The sequence below is a fragment of the Falco punctatus genome (assembly GCF_963210335.1).
Source record: "Falco punctatus genome assembly, chromosome: 11".
NCBI lineage: Eukaryota > Metazoa > Chordata > Aves > Falconiformes > Falconidae > Falco > Falco punctatus.
The window spans coordinates 2,742,252-2,758,483 of NC_137591.1; the positions used below are offsets into that span (position 1 = coordinate 2,742,252).

The following is a 16,232-nucleotide window of genomic DNA, read 5'->3' on the forward strand; positions in this document are numbered from 1 at the left end:
GCACGCCTTGAACGCTTTGCCTCGCTTCGCACCAGCCGGGGACAGCCCCACGTCAAACCCCGCTGCCTCCTCGCTGAGCGGGCTCCGCGCACGCCGCGACGGCCCCAGCAGGAGTGACCTCTGAGGGCCCGAGCGGCCCGCGGCTGGCCCGCCGGCAGCTCCCCTCAGCCCGCGCGGCGGGAGGTGGCGGCGCGGCACCACCCCGGGGCGGGCCCGGCCCGGCCCCGGCCCGGCGCATGCTCCGCAGGCGGGCTCCGCCGCCGTGCCGGGACCGCCGCCCTGCCGCTGCCGAGCGCCCGCCGGCTCCGCTCTCGGACAGCACCGGGCCGGGCCTCTGCCGCCCCGCCAGCGCTGCGGCTGAGCGGAACGGCCGCCCCGCACTCCCCTCACGCCGGCTCGGCTCGGCGCGACGGAGGCGGTGAGTGGGGCCGGGGGGGGGGCTGCCGCGCCCCTCGGCCGGGCCCCTGGGCTGAGGGGAGCCGGGGAGGGCGGTGCGGGCGGCGGGCGCTTTTCCTGAGGGAAGCTGCCGAGATGGCCGACGGCGCGGGGGCGGCCTGAGGCTTCCCGGGCTCAGCGCGGCGGCCGGGTCTGGGGCCGCTGGGCTCCCCTCGGCGGTGAGGGGCCGGCGCCTGGGCTGGGGTGCGGGGCTGTGGGCTCCCCTGAGCGGTGAGGGGCCTGGGCTGGAGTGCGGGGCTGTGGGCTCCCCTGAGCGGTGAGGGGCCTGGACTGGAGTGCGGGGCCGCTGGGCTCCCCTCGGCGGTGGGGGGCCGGCGCAGCATGGGGTATATGAGCCGAAGGGAGTTTCAGAGCCATGTTGTGGCGTGGGGGTGGGCAGGTTTGGTGATGGGAGGAACGGGAATGAAATAACTTCGGTTCTGCCCGCGGATGGGAAAGGGTGAGGTGAAAAAATATCGCAGGTGCTCCTGAGTGAGCTCAGATCCCCTGTGCTTGGTCTCTCTTGTGACTGGAACTGCATAGAGATACTGCTGCCTTGCCCTTCTGTGCAAATTAAGGGCTTGGAAAAATTTATTTGGGCTAGCTGTCAGTCTGGCATCTGTTCCTGTATGAGGGATAAAGACACTTTTTGGACATCTCTCAGCCCCCATCTGTAGGTGCTCCTTCCCCTAAGGGTGGGGACAGCTGCTATGCAGGCAGGCAGGTCACCCATCGGCTGGATATCCATCACACGAAGGGACAAGCAGGCATGTGGAGCAGGTAACCTGGCATTTGGAATGTTGCGCCTACTTTCCACCTTCTCCAGACACCTAAAAACATAATTCTGCTGTACGTGGTGTGAAAACAATTATTATGTTGTTTGGATAATCCTGTTGAGTTGGGATTTTCAAGATCTGTATAGAAAGGACATACATAAGGAGAATCGGGACGCAAAAGCCTGAAGCATGTCAACCATGGAGGTTGATGGCAGAGACAACATGGCAGCCACTCGGTGTGGCAGGAGAGGCTGGACCCACCTCTATTTAAACAGGCATTGAATCTGTGCTTGGGAGGAGGGTGGGGCGGTGCTGGGGAAGCATGTGGCTAATGGGGTGGCCACTCCAATGGATTAGGGATGGGGGGATGTATTTTGAAGCATAGAGACCTGAAGGGCAGATAAGTGCAGTACAAGAAAGTTGGGGTTTTTTTCATTGTTTTTGGTGGTGGTTTTCCTGGGGGGAGATGGAAGTAATTCAAAGTTGCATTGGTGTTTAAACTTAACTCCAGTTAGCTCAGTTTAACTCTTGCTTGTAAAAGTTTCTCTGCAGTTTTCTTCTTGAGCAGAATGTGTATATGTTGGTACCATTTTATTCTTGACTGCTGGAGCTTGATATTAAGTTCAGTTTTGACCATATATGGGGAGTAGTAGGCATTTCCTCCTGGCACTTGTTTTTAAAACACACAGGAAGTTGCACCTTGATCTGGGTTTGTGCTAGGTGACACAGAGACAGGTGCTTTGAAATACAGAGCCAGTTAAGGACATGCTGCTCATGTCTGAGCAAACAGCAGATCGCATCAGGCTCTTGCTGTCATTTGCGGTGTTGAAAGTTAATGATTACAGGCAGATTTTAGAAGTGTTTTTCTCGGTACATTTTTAGTGATTCAGTTCTCCTTAAATACCTTACTTGTTTAAGTATCTGAAAGCTGTTTGCCCCAAAGCCCAGTGGAACAGAGAATATACTATGCTCCTGCAGAGCAAAACTGCAAATGTTTGACCTTTGGGAAAGATTAGGTGAAAGCTTTGTAAAAAGCCAGGGTGAGTGGGTTTAAATTTGCACAAAAATATAAACACAGAACTGGAGCAACTTTTAGTTTGTGAACTCCTGGAAGTAGCTGCACTGCAAAAATCAGAATTTGTTTCAAGGTGGCCTTGTTTGAAAGGCAGCTCCTGTAAATCTTGAACTGTTCAAGCATATGCTGTTTCTATGTGTCCGAATTAACTTGCGTGTTCGATGAGTTTATTAAAAAAACAAATGGGAAGCAAGATCTGGAGAGAATATCTACTACAAAAGCTTTGGAAAGTAGACCTGTTTCAGTTGCAAAGCAAAAAGCTGAAGTGTACATGAACAGTCACTGGACAGACTCAGTGGTGAAAATCAACATACCTTTTAAACTCTTTTTCCTTAGCCAGAGTTTGCAATTTAAACTTTAATTCTTTTACTTTACCTCTTGGGGGACTGGAAGTAAGCCAGGGTTCTGGGCTGGAAGAATAAGCACTACTAATTCAGTAAGCTTAGCTGGACGCTTCTGTAGCAGTTCATGACCTTGCAAATAAAAGACTGAATTCACAGAAACTAGCTTCCCTTTTTTTGTGTAGAGGGGAAAAATCTTTCCGTTTTCATAGGCAGTATCCTGACAGTGATGCCTGCAGTTGCGGGCAGGAAGATTTCACCTCTTTCCTACCATGTGCCTCCCCATCCTCCCTCAATCTGGAGGTGAAACACCTTTTTCTCCTTGGCACCTTGCTGCTGCCTGACTTGGTATGAGGAAGAGAGGTTCAAAATACAACACCAACCCAAATGGAGAACCCTTGAAACTGTGCACTTTGTTGGGTATGAATTGCTCTGTGTTTACATAAAGAGGAGGGTGTTTGAATTGTTTTGAGAGGTTAAAGCTTTTACACATAAAAACAAACCCTTAAGACTGATTTGTATTTAGATGTGAAAAAGATCGTTATGAGAAGCTACGAACCAGAAAGCATGCTGAGAAGCCAGGTTATGAAGACTGAGCTGGGTTCCTGACTCATCTTATGTCCAACAGCAATTAAAAGTGACAAAATGTTTTCTTCTGGACAATAAATTGGCAGTATTCAAGTTGTTCTTCTGTAGCCTGTCCAACAGTTTGCGATTTCTTAATGATCGGTTATTATTTCTGTAAACACATCCAGAGTTGCTGTAGATCTCTAAAGCACTTAAAATGCAATTAGCTTTCAGGTAATAGCAAGCACTTGCCAAAGTGATAGAAAATGGCTTTTACAGTTCAAGCACATGATTCAGTCAGTTAGTGCTCAAAGTCTGCCTTTTGCAAAGAAAACTTTTTCATGGATTGATACTGCTCAGTTTTGCTAGCAGGGTGAGATAAATATGGTTGGAGCTCATCAGGAAAGTGGAATCTCAAAAGAACGGCATTTTGGGTGTTTGATAGCTAAATTGTTACACCTATCTGTTGCTGCAGTATATGAAGTGACAGACTGGGGGGTGTTATTCTGCTCATCACTTGATGTCTTTATCAGACCTTCAGGTTTGTTTTCCCTGTTCACCTGATCCTTCCAAAACCCTGAAACAATGCTAAAAAGTGCTAGGTTACTGGAAAAAGAAGTTGATGATGGTTCTTTTGGGCAAATTGGTTGCAGTTTCTCTTCATTGAGAGTGAGGAAGTGTGATTTAGTGGTTTTAATGTCCTGGCCTGTTGAAAACAGGTGGATTTTTAAGGAACAGGTCCTGACATTTTTCTTTGTGCTGAAGGGTTTATAAAAGTACAGACAGTTTTGCTGGCTAGAGTAAGTCTCATTTTTTCCCTGAACTGGTTATATAAGTGTAACATAAGTTGCATAACTGACATAAGAACTGAGCTACAAGGAACTGGAAGAGCAGCTTCTACTTGGAAGGAGGGTAGTCTGTACCACTCATATTACACATCATTAGCTTTTACCATCCTCTGACACTGTATGAGTTGTTTGATAAGTGGTGTGAATATGGTTCTCTGCATGTTATGTGATTATGATCACACTTTAAAACAGCTGTCCCATAAAATTATTCTGTTAGATTATTTTTATTTTTCCCTGCAGGATGTGAAAGGTAAGATAGGAAATAAAGGAAAAGAACTGGAAGTTGATGGAAAAGCAGAGAATGTATACATCATCCTGAGCTATGGAGCAAGGTGGTGGTGAAAGTCTGGGAAAAATCAAGTTGGAGTTTTTGTTTGAGGAGGAACTTGCCTGCAAGGTTAAGATTCTGAACAAATGCTGTTATAGCTACCAAAGAATAGGAAAATTGTATTGGAGTAAATGCCTTGGTGTTACTATTGATTCTGCTTTGTCAGCAGTTCTGAAAATAAACAGTCCTCCAGAAATACCAAGTCACGGTTCTGCTGTAGCTGTGGATGAGCAGCAAGGGCTTGCTAGTAAAGAACAAACTTTTACAAGGTATCTGGCTTCAAGAAATACATGCGTTTATGATGGATGAATCTAGCGGCTTTGCTTTGTGAAGTCTTTTGGACTTGTATTTGAAGCCAGTATGTTATGTAGAGGAGGGTCTGCTAATAAATGGAATAAATTCAGTATTTAATGCTGTGTTCTCTGACTTTTGAGGCACATAGGATTTACCATGAGTCAAGACTTCGGTTGCCTCTGTGTGTAGTGGAGGAGGGGACGGGAAGGCTCACAAAGATAAGGAGTCAGTCTGCTGGTGGATAAGCATGTAATGCAGCATTTGAGGAGTATAGAACCCTTGAGGTGTTTTAATCTCAGCTGTGTCACTGGCCAGTGCCTGACTTTGGCTGAACAACCTGTTTATTCCTTCAACACATTTCTCCTCCACTCTCCTGGAAATGTTGTGTTCCCTCCCCAGTCCTCAAAGGCTTAATTCCCTTTAAACACAAAATCTAAGTGACCATGGCTACTCCTGCTTCCAGGAGAAAACTCCTAAAGGAAAATTGCACATTCCTCAGACTGTGGTACACTATCTCCCTTTTTTGCAGAGTGGATCTCAGAGTGACCCTCGCTTGTTGAGCCACTGATATACATCAATATACTGCAAGTTTTAGCAGTTTTGTACACCAAGTGCCATTTAAACTGTTCCTCGAGTGTTTTGTTTCAGGTCATTTTCAGCTATTTGAAGACTGAGTGGAGTCTGGATTGCCCATCAGGTGGCCCAGTTGGAATTTAGCAGGGTATTGAATTACTTAATTTTATTAGCAGTATTCCTAATAATTACCTTTCAGTCTGGGGCATATTCTGTCAAAATAAGTTTGTTGGCCTTCCACTTCAGATCTTTTAAACTACTTAGTTTCACTGGTTGGAAGTTGCGATTGAGGTAATATTGACTCATGCTATTTAGAACAGGAAAAAAATTCTTGTTCAGCCTGGGAGGTTGTACCTAGATCTGTGAGAGCTACTGTGCCTAGGGCTGTGCTGGAGACAGCAGTTCTTGAAAAAAAAATCCTTACACCTTTCATGTCAGAGGAAGGACTAACTTAAGCCTTCTACTTTTTTATATAAGGAAAACAAAGCAGAATGCTGGATCATCATGCTAGGTCTGTGACTTGAGAGGGGACACTTGCAAAAAATTTGTATGCAGACTGAATTTTTGAGGAAATTAATTTGGCGGAACTTACTTTTATACTTATTTTGATACACTAGCAGCACAAGAGATACATTAAGCAAAACAAACCTTAAAAGCCTTGGCACTTGTACTGTCTACATAACTTGCTGTTGCTTGCCATCCATAAATACCTGTCTCTACTCCTCTGGATTTTACCAGAGTGTGATAACAAATTCAGAGCAGGCTGTTTGTTTGGTTTTTATAAAGCTATATTATTTTTTAGGGCATTAGATGTTTAAGGGGAAAAACACCAGAAGTACAAAAGGTACTGTCTAGCTTAAGGATTGCATTAGGCTCAGTCTTTTATATTTAAATCTGCTATTTTAGTTGGGTTGTTTCTGTTGTCCCTAGGGTATCAAGCGCTTGCACCTCAACTCAAGCTGGTGGCCGCCTGCATGGAAAGAAAGTGTGGCCACTCAGTTCTGAGGTTTCTGATGAAGAATAACTATAAGCTGGCATTTGGAGTTTACTTACGGTTTTCTTATACACAGAGTGTCTTTCGTGTTTACTGCAGATGCACAAGAAATAACCTTTCACTTCCTGAATGTTTCTGCATTTCACTTTTCCTCAAAGTATGGCAAAACAAATGCTAATAATTTTGAAATTGCCAGAGCCCACCTGTTCAGAGAGTTTAAAAGTTCAAAAGGAACCAGACAGTTAAGTCAGCGAGCCTGACCTGTATGTATCAGCCTCTGTTGTCACCCTTCACAGCTCTATTAACTGTGCTGAAGCACTCTCTTCTACAGGACTTATCCTCTCCCCTGAGAACAAAAGATTACACATTCACTGTTTACCTTTTTGCTTTTTCCTGCTATTGATTTCTGTTGCCTTTGTATTAAACTGTGGGGGTTTTTTTTCTTCATTTGAATCTTCTGTCCTTCTTTCTTGTTCTTTAGACTTAAGCTGAAAGAAGAAAAAGGTTCATTTGACTTCACTAATTGAAGTAACAGCTGCAATGCTGAACCTTAGCGCTTGCTGCCTTCCAGTTTCTAATGGTAAAGTCTATTTGGTCTGTAGGCCATAATGGACCGCACGTTCTTCTGAAACTGTGTTATAGCCTTGTAACTTTTTCTCACTGTTTTCCTATTGGAAACATCAGTGCCTGGCTTGGGCAGAGAATGGCTGAAAACGTGTTTTATTTGATTGTTACATACTGATTTTTAGAAAGCCTCTTAAAAACTCTGTCCCCTAAAGGTAGGGAATAGTCAAGAGTTCATCCAGTCTCTGCAGAGTGCTGGTATAGTCAGAGAAGAGGGGCCTGTCTGATGCCCATTTGTTTGTAGGGTCATAACTCTTCATTGCCAAGAAAATGTCTGTTTGTGTTCATGCTGCTGCATGCCCTCATGAAGGGAATGTAGAAGTTGTGTTTAGTGATGATACAGAACAGGCCCCCATAGCCCACTGAATGTGTTGTACATATGTGCAAATCACTAGCACAAGCATTGCCAGCTGGGATTTTCACCTGGAAGCCTTTGTCTTAACACCAGCATCACCTAGAAAAAAACCCAACTTGTGTTGTTTTATACGAGCACTCATTTTAGTAGTTCACAGCGATGAATTACAACTTTCTTACAAGTGTGGAATTGTTTAGTACAGGAGAGCCTGGGTTTGATTTCACTGTCAAGGGCACAGGTGGTGAGTGAAAGGACATACAGGGATAGCTGACTTAAAAAGCTTCATTTTACAAAAGAACAGCTATCTTCTGCCAAGTCTAAAAAAAAAAAAAAAAAAAAAGTCCTGCGGGTTTTACAGTCCTTTCAGCTTCCTGTACATGTGACTTACACCGCCACCAAGTTACATCCATATAAGCAAGATTCATCAGCAAACGGAAGGCTTGCTTTGCTTAAAAAAAGGTACCTTTAAGTCTTGAGTAGTCAGTATATGCCAGCACAGCCTTAAACAACTAAAACCCATGATACTGGTCACAGTAGCTTAGCTGTGTACAGATTAACTGTTTGCTCCTTGTTGGTACTACCTAGAAGTTTATCTTGCAGTCAAAGTGTGTGGTATCTCCAGGTTTCATCTCACCATGTTCTTACAAGTTTGCTGTCAAATTAAGTGAAAAAGTTTTCTTAGTTTATGCTGTGTGTGTGGAGGGTTTCACATTGCAGGTCACAGCAGCACTGTTAAGGCACTCCTGTTGTGGCATGTCATTCCTTTGGTTGAGCAATTGGCATACTCTGATGGATACCTCTTCCAGCTCAGAGGACTTCTCATCAGCTGCCTCCTCTGCTTTCCTCAGGGATGTGTGAACTTGGACACTGTGTTGTGAAAATCCTGCTTAAGAAACACCAGTATACTTTTAAGTAGAGGCAGTGTGACTTCTTCATATAGCCCAGCACACACAAAATAGTTCTCTAGACCCGACTTGCACCACGGCATATACCTATTAACATGCTCTGTGTGCCATTTAGCATGCAGAGAAGCATTTATGTAGAACCACCCTCTCGCTCTGTATGCTTGGAGAATTAATTTTACATGGTGAGGGCAGGACCTGTCAACCTACAGGACTCTGCCTCTTCAGGGAGATAAATCTGGATTGCTCATTACCTTCACCTCTGCTATGCTGGCACAACCTCTTTGCGTGTCTTGTGATTGTTTCATGCTTTCTCTGATGAATACATTTCTTAAGGCTGTTTAAATCCATTATATCTTTGTTACTTAACTGCTTGATAAAGTTTAATTAGCAGTTAATGTAAACTGCTATGCTTGTTAGTGTACATATATGTGCTAACTCCCATTTGTCTTTAGTTCCACACAAGTTTAGTTTCTCACAGATAGATCAGTGCATATCAGTGAAGCTGAGTAATTACATAAAGAACTTGATTTGTCCCAAGCTTTGTGGTGAGTTCAGCCTTTAAAATACAGCTGAGATGCAAACCACCGTCTCTTCCTGCTAATTTTGCCAAAGCTGGCAAAGGCTTTTCTTAGAACTGCAACTTTTTTCATCACTCCATCTGGAAATACAATTTACCACACGTTTCAGCTCACATATATAAAGCAATTTGATCAGCACTTGTTCTGCTTTCAGGCCAAGACAGCTTGCTCATACCTATGTAACCACTTGAGCTGTACCATCCCTGAGTTGTTCACTGCTCCCTTTTTGTTGAAAGGTACTGCCGCTCTCCCCACAGCTGAACCATGTACGCTTTCTTTTTTTGCCAGAAAGGCTGGTAAACTAACACCTTTACCAGGCTCTGCTGCCTGTACAAAGCATGTACATCTGCTCACAGCCAAAGTAGTTTTAGAAATGTTTTAGGGTATGGCCTAATGACTGAATGATGCTTTAAAAGAAAATCCTTTCTTTTAGATATTAAAAGCAATGGAGGTCAGCAGTTTTCCCAGACCATTTCAAGGTATTTGTTTTTCAAAATCTATTGTTACTCAGTTTCAGAGGCAGAGAAAGTTAGGAGTAGTTTAATTAGCAGGCAAGACTGATATAGCAATCCTAATCTTGGAAACAAGTACATGCTTGTGGGCCTACAAAGCTATTCTACTGGTTTTAATGGGGCTTCTTATGGTGTGTACTCATAAGGGCACAGCCTACAAACACTAACATATAATTCACAGAGTCCCAACCACACACTTAAGAAGAAGCCAAGTATCTTCGATCTCTTTGTTAATAGAGGATAATTTTTCTCGACTTACTTTAGAATCAGGCTGTTAATGGTAGGGATTATGGCATAGTTCTGCAGAAAAGCAAGCAGTCTGCTCCATGAACATCCCATTATAAAATGTGGTGAAGGGGTAATTCCCTTTCTTTCATCTGTCTCAAGTCTTGCCCGTAATAAGGGATGAGCTATAAAATGTCTTTTAAAGGGTAGGAGTAAAAGGTACCTTATTGGGAATTTGACCTGAGGAGTCAATGCGGAGAAGCCTAGTGTGATGGGTGTGCTTCAGTAGCAGGCATTCTGCAATAAATAGTTGATGACTTAGAAATGCTGTTGTAGAGTTCTGTCTTGATTTTGCATGCCGACTCCTGCATCAGATTTTCTGAATTTATAGCTGAGGTGTATCTTCCTGGTTTGATTTGCATTTGAGCCTGTTAATTTCCAGAAGCTGTGACCTTACAAATTAATTGGTATATTTTTGTGTGTGTGAGCATGAGTAATGTAAGGGTGAGTGGGGGCCCAGTCCAGGCAGTAATTCAATGTTTTTTCCTCTTTTATGTTATGATTTTATAGCTGTGGTCTTGTTCTAAGTCAAAGGCGCTGGATTTAGGGAAAGAAAAATAATTTAATCCTGATTAGTTTTTTATAAGGCACCATGTCATCTTATGCTTAAGAAAACAAATAACGTTTTTAATTTTTTAAACAGTTTTGAAACAATTATTTCACAATCAAGAGGCTGGAGCATCCTTCCTTGAACACTTTAGTACTGTGAGGGTGGTCAAACACTGGACCAGGCTGCCCAGAGGTGTTGCCTGCAGAGAGATGAACAGCCTAAGTGGGGACATCCCGGGCAGCCTGCTCCCACCACCCCTGCCCGAGCAGGCAGTCTCAAGAGGTCCCTTCCCGCTTCAGCCATTCTGTGGCATGGAAGTTGTGGTTTAATAAAATTAACAACTCTGTATGTCCATTTTTAATTTAATTCTGTAGTTGGATTTATTGCCAGATGAAATTTGTGTGTTTCAGTCCTCTAAAAAAACCCAACCGATAATAACTAGTAAGGAACGGCTTGCTCGGAATATCTGGTATGTGTATTCTGTTTCCCTTGCCACATCTTTGTTCTCTTGTTACAATAAATAGAAAAGAATCGACAAGATTTAAAACTGGTGGGTTTGGCTTTTGTAATTCTCAATTAAACTTTCATCATTCCTAGCTAAAATTGCAGGGTGCCTCTTTCAGGGTTTTTGACAAAAGTGTTTTTTGGGAGTCTAGGTTAAGTATGTGGCGGTAACTAGCAGAAAACAAAGTTTAAAGCAGCCTAAATGAAGTCCTTTGCCATGGTTTCAGTGACTTCTGGTCACAGTCCATTAGGTCTCAGAAATTCTTGAGATAAAAAAAAAAAAAAGCGATATGGTATTTCTGATGTGTTTGACACTTAACAAATCGTGTCTTCTATTATCATCAAAGAAAAAAACCAGAGCAGTTTTTCTGTATCTCTCTTGAATCTCTTAGGTGTACTTTTGCTTCCTTGCTATGATAGACAAGGAAATAGTGGCACACAGATTTCTCTCTCTTTGCAGAAGTTAGGAATTTAATTTTACTCACAGTGATTTTGTAGAAAAGGCTTGTGGCCGTTTTGCTCATGTGTGAGGTGACTTTGCTCATGAGTGTTTTTTGCATGTCTTGTTCCACTAGACTTTCAGATTTTCAGAAGAGATTGAGAGATTAATTGTACACTGAATGCTGGAGGGGAGGAGTGAAAAGGCTGTATGTTCTTGTTGGAAGCCAATGGATGCTGAGAGCCAGCTTTCTGGTGGCTTGGTAAGAAAACAGAAGATGAGAAATTTGAGGTTCTTGTAACTGTAGGTGTCATGTATTTTTTTAAAAAAAGTAAAATTGTACATGAGCCATTTTGACAAACATTATTGAGAATCCGTCTTTCTGCTTAAGCACTTGTGGTTTGAGTGGAACGGGCATAGTGTGAGCATCCTTGTTCCATGTGGGTGAAGATCCTGCCAGAGCAGAAGCTGTTAAATATATCTCCAGAGATGATCTCCCATCCTGAGTGGTGGCATAAGACATGTGTTGAAGTGGAAAGGAGAAATTGTGGGGAGTGCTGAAATCCCCTCTTCCTCCCCCACTTTATGCCTCAGAAGCCTGCAAGGATGGAGTACTGCTGTAGGTTTATCAGCTGGCTTTGAGTGTGGTCTGTGTAATCCTCAGGATCATCCAGAAATGGTGCCAGAAGCCTCCAGCACAGCGATCAGGGAGATGTTTCCTGGATGGGTTGTGTGTTGTGGTGTTAGTCATCTTGATGCACAGGCATGGAAGTGACAAGTTCTGTACTGTTGACTTGTTGAATGTCTATAGACCAACAGCATACTGGGTTTTTTTAAGTTTGTTTCCCCTTAAGAATGAGGGAAATACTTTTTTTTTTCTATTTGCATAGAAAGACTGTGTCTAGAATGGTATAGAGAAGTGCAGTAGACATGTTTTTAACTGCAAAAACCCTTGCATATTAGAGATAACCACTAAATATGTGCAGAAGTTACATAAAAATAAATGTTGGTGTTCTGTTTTCTGGTTAAGTACAATTTATGTGCATTTATCCATTTGAGATACTGAACCGATTTTACTTTGCAACATAGAAGTAGACACCAAGGTAGAAGTGCAGCATGGTTACAGCCAGATTTCTAGGTTGTTAGACACAGGGAAAGATTTTGATGGCTTGTTTGAAAAATGGGGTCTGTCTGCTGTGAAGTTCGTATGATAACTCTCAGATTGCTTAAGAAAACTGCTGGAGGGGTGATATATATCCAAGTTACTACAGGAATTACAGATATTTTTTCTAAAAAATAAAAGGTTGTAGAGATCACTTGTAACTAATTTCTGTGAGTTTTCTCTGAAGTCTAGTTAACTTTTCAATACAGAGATATGCCTAACGTAACTAATACCTGTTGCAAATTTATTGATACGCAATTTCAGTGTGTTAAGATACAAGAATAGGTTTTTTGACTAGCTTTTAAAATGTGAAACTAGCCAAGCATTATGATTCTTCTAATATGTTGATGAATTTTGAGTCAGTTTTTCACTGGGATAACAGCCTTCTGGCAATTACAGTGACTTAGGGCAGTGGTTTGGAGTGAAGCTGCTAGTCTTCCTAAAATCCATGAAGCTTCTGTAAATGCTGAGGAATGCCTGATGTGGTATTGCTACTTTTTGTAAGGGCTGGACAGTTTAAGACTGGGGATGTTTGTATGTTAGGTCAAACCAACAACACAGTAAAATTTGAAAGAGGTTTTGTTGTTAAGATTCCTGCATGTTAACTTGCAATTCAATTTCTAAGTTGCTTTTAAGGACAGAAAAAAGGAAGTACTTTTATGGCTAAGAGTATTTCGAGCTAAGGCTTAAGTAGCCATCTTGTACTGCCGGAGCTAACAGGCTGTACTTGGCAGTTAGTGTATGCCCCATGTGCCTTCTGGTTTTATTTTTCATTATTTTCTGCAGAAGTGCATGTGCTTTAACAGACAAATTTGCTCCCCAAAGCTTTTTTTCTCTGAGTATTTGTAGGAAGCGTTGCCTGCTACAGTTAAATATTTATTGCCCAGAATAGCTGCACTGCTGTATTTGCAAATTGTCTAGCTGCAGAGCTTGAGCGAAGCATGAAATGCCCAGCTGCTTTTTGAAAGTTCCTTTTCTCCATAGTTTTTAATTTTGAGATCCAGGCTTTGGAACTCTTAATTGTAAAACATCCAGTTCCATCACAGTGTATAAAACCAGGGGAGAGATGTGATTTAAAGTTCCTCAGATTTGCCTCTCTCCTTCTCTTCTTTTTTTTTTTTTTTTCTCCTTTTGTCTTTCCTAATTTCCTGGCAGTGGTGTTTTACTGGAGGACCTCTCTGGTAGCCTTTCCTTTTCAGCTGTATTCACTCTTCTGTGTTTTCTCATTTGTGGAAGTATGAAAAGGAGTACACTGTCTGTGAAGCTACTCTCTGTTTAGTTGAAGTTAGAACTGACTCTTTGCAGCAAATAGTTGATTTTAACTTTACACACACACGCCCCCCAAATTCAGAAGATTTTGTCTCATGGTCTCGACGCAAAATGTGTTGTTAGTTCTGGTATCAAGTTCAAAAGGGGAAATACGAAACCCCAATTCTAGAGCACAGTTCCTGTTTTTCTGACTTGACAGTTTGAGCTCAGGCTTCATTACTGCTAGTTTTTGTTAGTTTTGGAAGCAGTCAAATGCTATTTGATAGTTAAGCAAATGGGTCAGTCTGGGCATAACATTTATCTGTCCTCTCTTCTCAGTTATGCTGAAAACATCCCCCACACATGTCATGTTATGCTTTTCCTAGCAAATAATAGAAGAAAGTTATAATTTTTAAGGCTAGCATATCCTAACATAAGAGAAAAAGTAACTATGAATAATTCACAAATAAGGTACCTAATAGAGTAGTGCAAATACAGCACTCAGCGACTTGGGACTTGTGTAAAATAGGAGGTATTTTTATTAATTCTGTCAGGATAGTGATTCTCCTTCTGCATTTTCTTTTCCCTTGATGTCTGAAAAAGCCACTCAACCCCTAAGGAAACATACTATTGTTGTTTTGTCAATGAGAAGTGAAGATGTAATAAAAACTTGACATAACTTCTGAAGGATATATATGCTGATTAACTATATGAAGTTGCTTTGCTACCACTGGCTTCTCTCCTTCCTTTTGTCATTTTCTTTCTGATCTCTTTTAAGGCATGAGCATAAAAATTAAGTTATTTGGGTCAGTGGAAATTACTGCAGATCTGGCAAAGACTTTGCTCTGCATGATTTTTAAGCACATAAAAATAGTTCTGGAGGGCTAGTTATTTATATAAAATATACAGGATCACATATTGCCACCTATAGTGTATATGTAGTATTAAACAGATTGTAACTGATAGCTGATTAGCCTGATTAGTCTTGATTAAATTGTACATAGAATCATAGAATTGCAGAATGGTTTGGTTTGGAAGGGACCTTGAAGGCCATCTAGTTCCAACCCCCTGCCACGCTTCAGGGATACCTTCTGCTAGACCACGTAGCTCTAAACCCCATCCAGCCTGGCCTTGAACCCTGCCAGGGATGGGGCATCTGCAGCTGCTCTGGGCAACCTGCTCCACTGTCCTCACAGTAAAGAATTTCTTCCTAATATCTACCCTAAGTCTACCCTTTTTTAGTTTAATACATCTATTATAAAGGTTTTGTAATGGCTTTTCCGTTCCTCTCTGATGTTTTGATGGTAAATGTACAGTTGAAGTATAAAAGTTATAAAACTTAACTGTCTGGAAATTCCCTATATGTAACCACTAGTTCCTGTAAACTCCAGTAAATAAGACTAAGGCTTGCTTTAGAAGGGTTTTTCTCTGATTTTTTGGGTGGTTTGAACAAAGACTGCCAGAGAGACTGCATTCAGAAAGCCTGTCCACCCAATTTGTGGGTTTCTAGGAGGATGATCTTGTTAGAGGGCGTCTCTGTGTGGCTGCAGCTAGGAGGGAGAGAGGGTAAGGAAGTATTTTGTGAAGCGAGATGCTTGGTAGTTGCCTGTCAGACTTTTTGAGACTGATTTAAGCATGACAGCCCTTTAATTTCTAGTCTTTTTTGATGTTGGCTTTCAGTCCTTTTGCAGCATAATCCTGTGAATCATTTACTTAGAAATGATCACTGAAGCCTGAAAAAACATGTAGAAAATTCTGATGAAACCTTAGTGTTGAGTATTGATGCATGTGACCCCTCCATCCTGGACATCTCAGTTGGCAGTGGCGTTGTCCAGTATGTAAAATAAGAGATGTTACAGTCAGCATGTGGAAGGTAGATAAGGCAAGAGGTACTTGGGGTGAGTCATAGACAGTTGAGTCAGTGTTAAAAGCAATTGAACAAGAGTGCCCCTGCTATTTTTAATATTTGCTTACTCACATTTACTGTACTAAGCTCTTTACAGGAAAGGCAGTTAAAAGCTGTAATAAGGTCTTAAAGCTACTTTTAATGGCAACAGCTTATTTTATTGATTTGGACTGACGTCTTCAGTCCTGCCTTTTCAGAGATTTTTAGTTCTTAGTGTAATTCTTGTTCTGCTTGATGCTTCCAGAAGTACTGCAGTCCAGTATTCACAGCATTGCATCTAGACCTACGTGAATAAATTGGCAGAGGCCAAACCTTACAACCAGATCAGCAGTGGCACAACTGAAGCGATGAAGAGAGGTGGTGATGGAGTAGCTTGATAGTACATAGAGGTGCTTTTATATCTCATGAAGTGGAAGTCTCTTTCATAAGGGATTTGATTTAATATAGTAAAAAAAAATATTCCTGGGTTTTAGCCACTATGGAATATAAAAGTCACAGCTTTTCTTTTGTAGAAGCCTGCTTGCGATTTACATAATCATTAGGGTGCTGCCCTTCCACGAACCGAACATGCTGCTGTCTGGGGATCTCTGATGACCCGTAAGCTGCACCCCTGATGCCCTTCTTTACAGATAGGGATGGTCTCTTCTTTACAGTGCTGACGGCTGTATTTGCAGGAGGAAGAAGTTTAGGAGGTTGCTTGGGGTGCACATGTGTGTCATGGAGTTCGGTGGTGGCTTCCTGTTTACTGCTGCTGAGTGAGGATTTGGGCTTGGGCCAGAGAAGGTGCAAGAGTGTGGCTTGTGGATTTGCTGTTACACTGGTTTGCCCCTGCCTCTCCCCCACCCTCCCTCTCACTAGCAAGATGTTGCAGAAATTACTGTAGCCATGGGTTGGGTTGTTTCTGCAGAGCAGCCGCAGAATCAATATGCTGGC

The 16,232-nt window shown here is 42.4% G+C and overlaps 1 protein-coding gene across 3 annotated transcripts in view; it reads left to right on the plus strand.

Annotated features, from left to right (window-relative positions):
• Positions 1 to 238: 238 nt before the first annotated feature.
• The window catches only part of JAK1 (Janus kinase 1), a 62,617-nt gene continuing 46,623 nt past the window's right edge, over positions 239 to 16,232 (plus strand). For all 3 annotated transcript variants that reach the window (XM_080407243.1, XM_080407246.1, XM_080407245.1), the window contains exon 1: positions 239 to 418. The gene's annotated coding sequence lies outside the window, so the exon portion shown is untranslated. The remainder of the gene's footprint in view (positions 419 to 16,232) is intronic.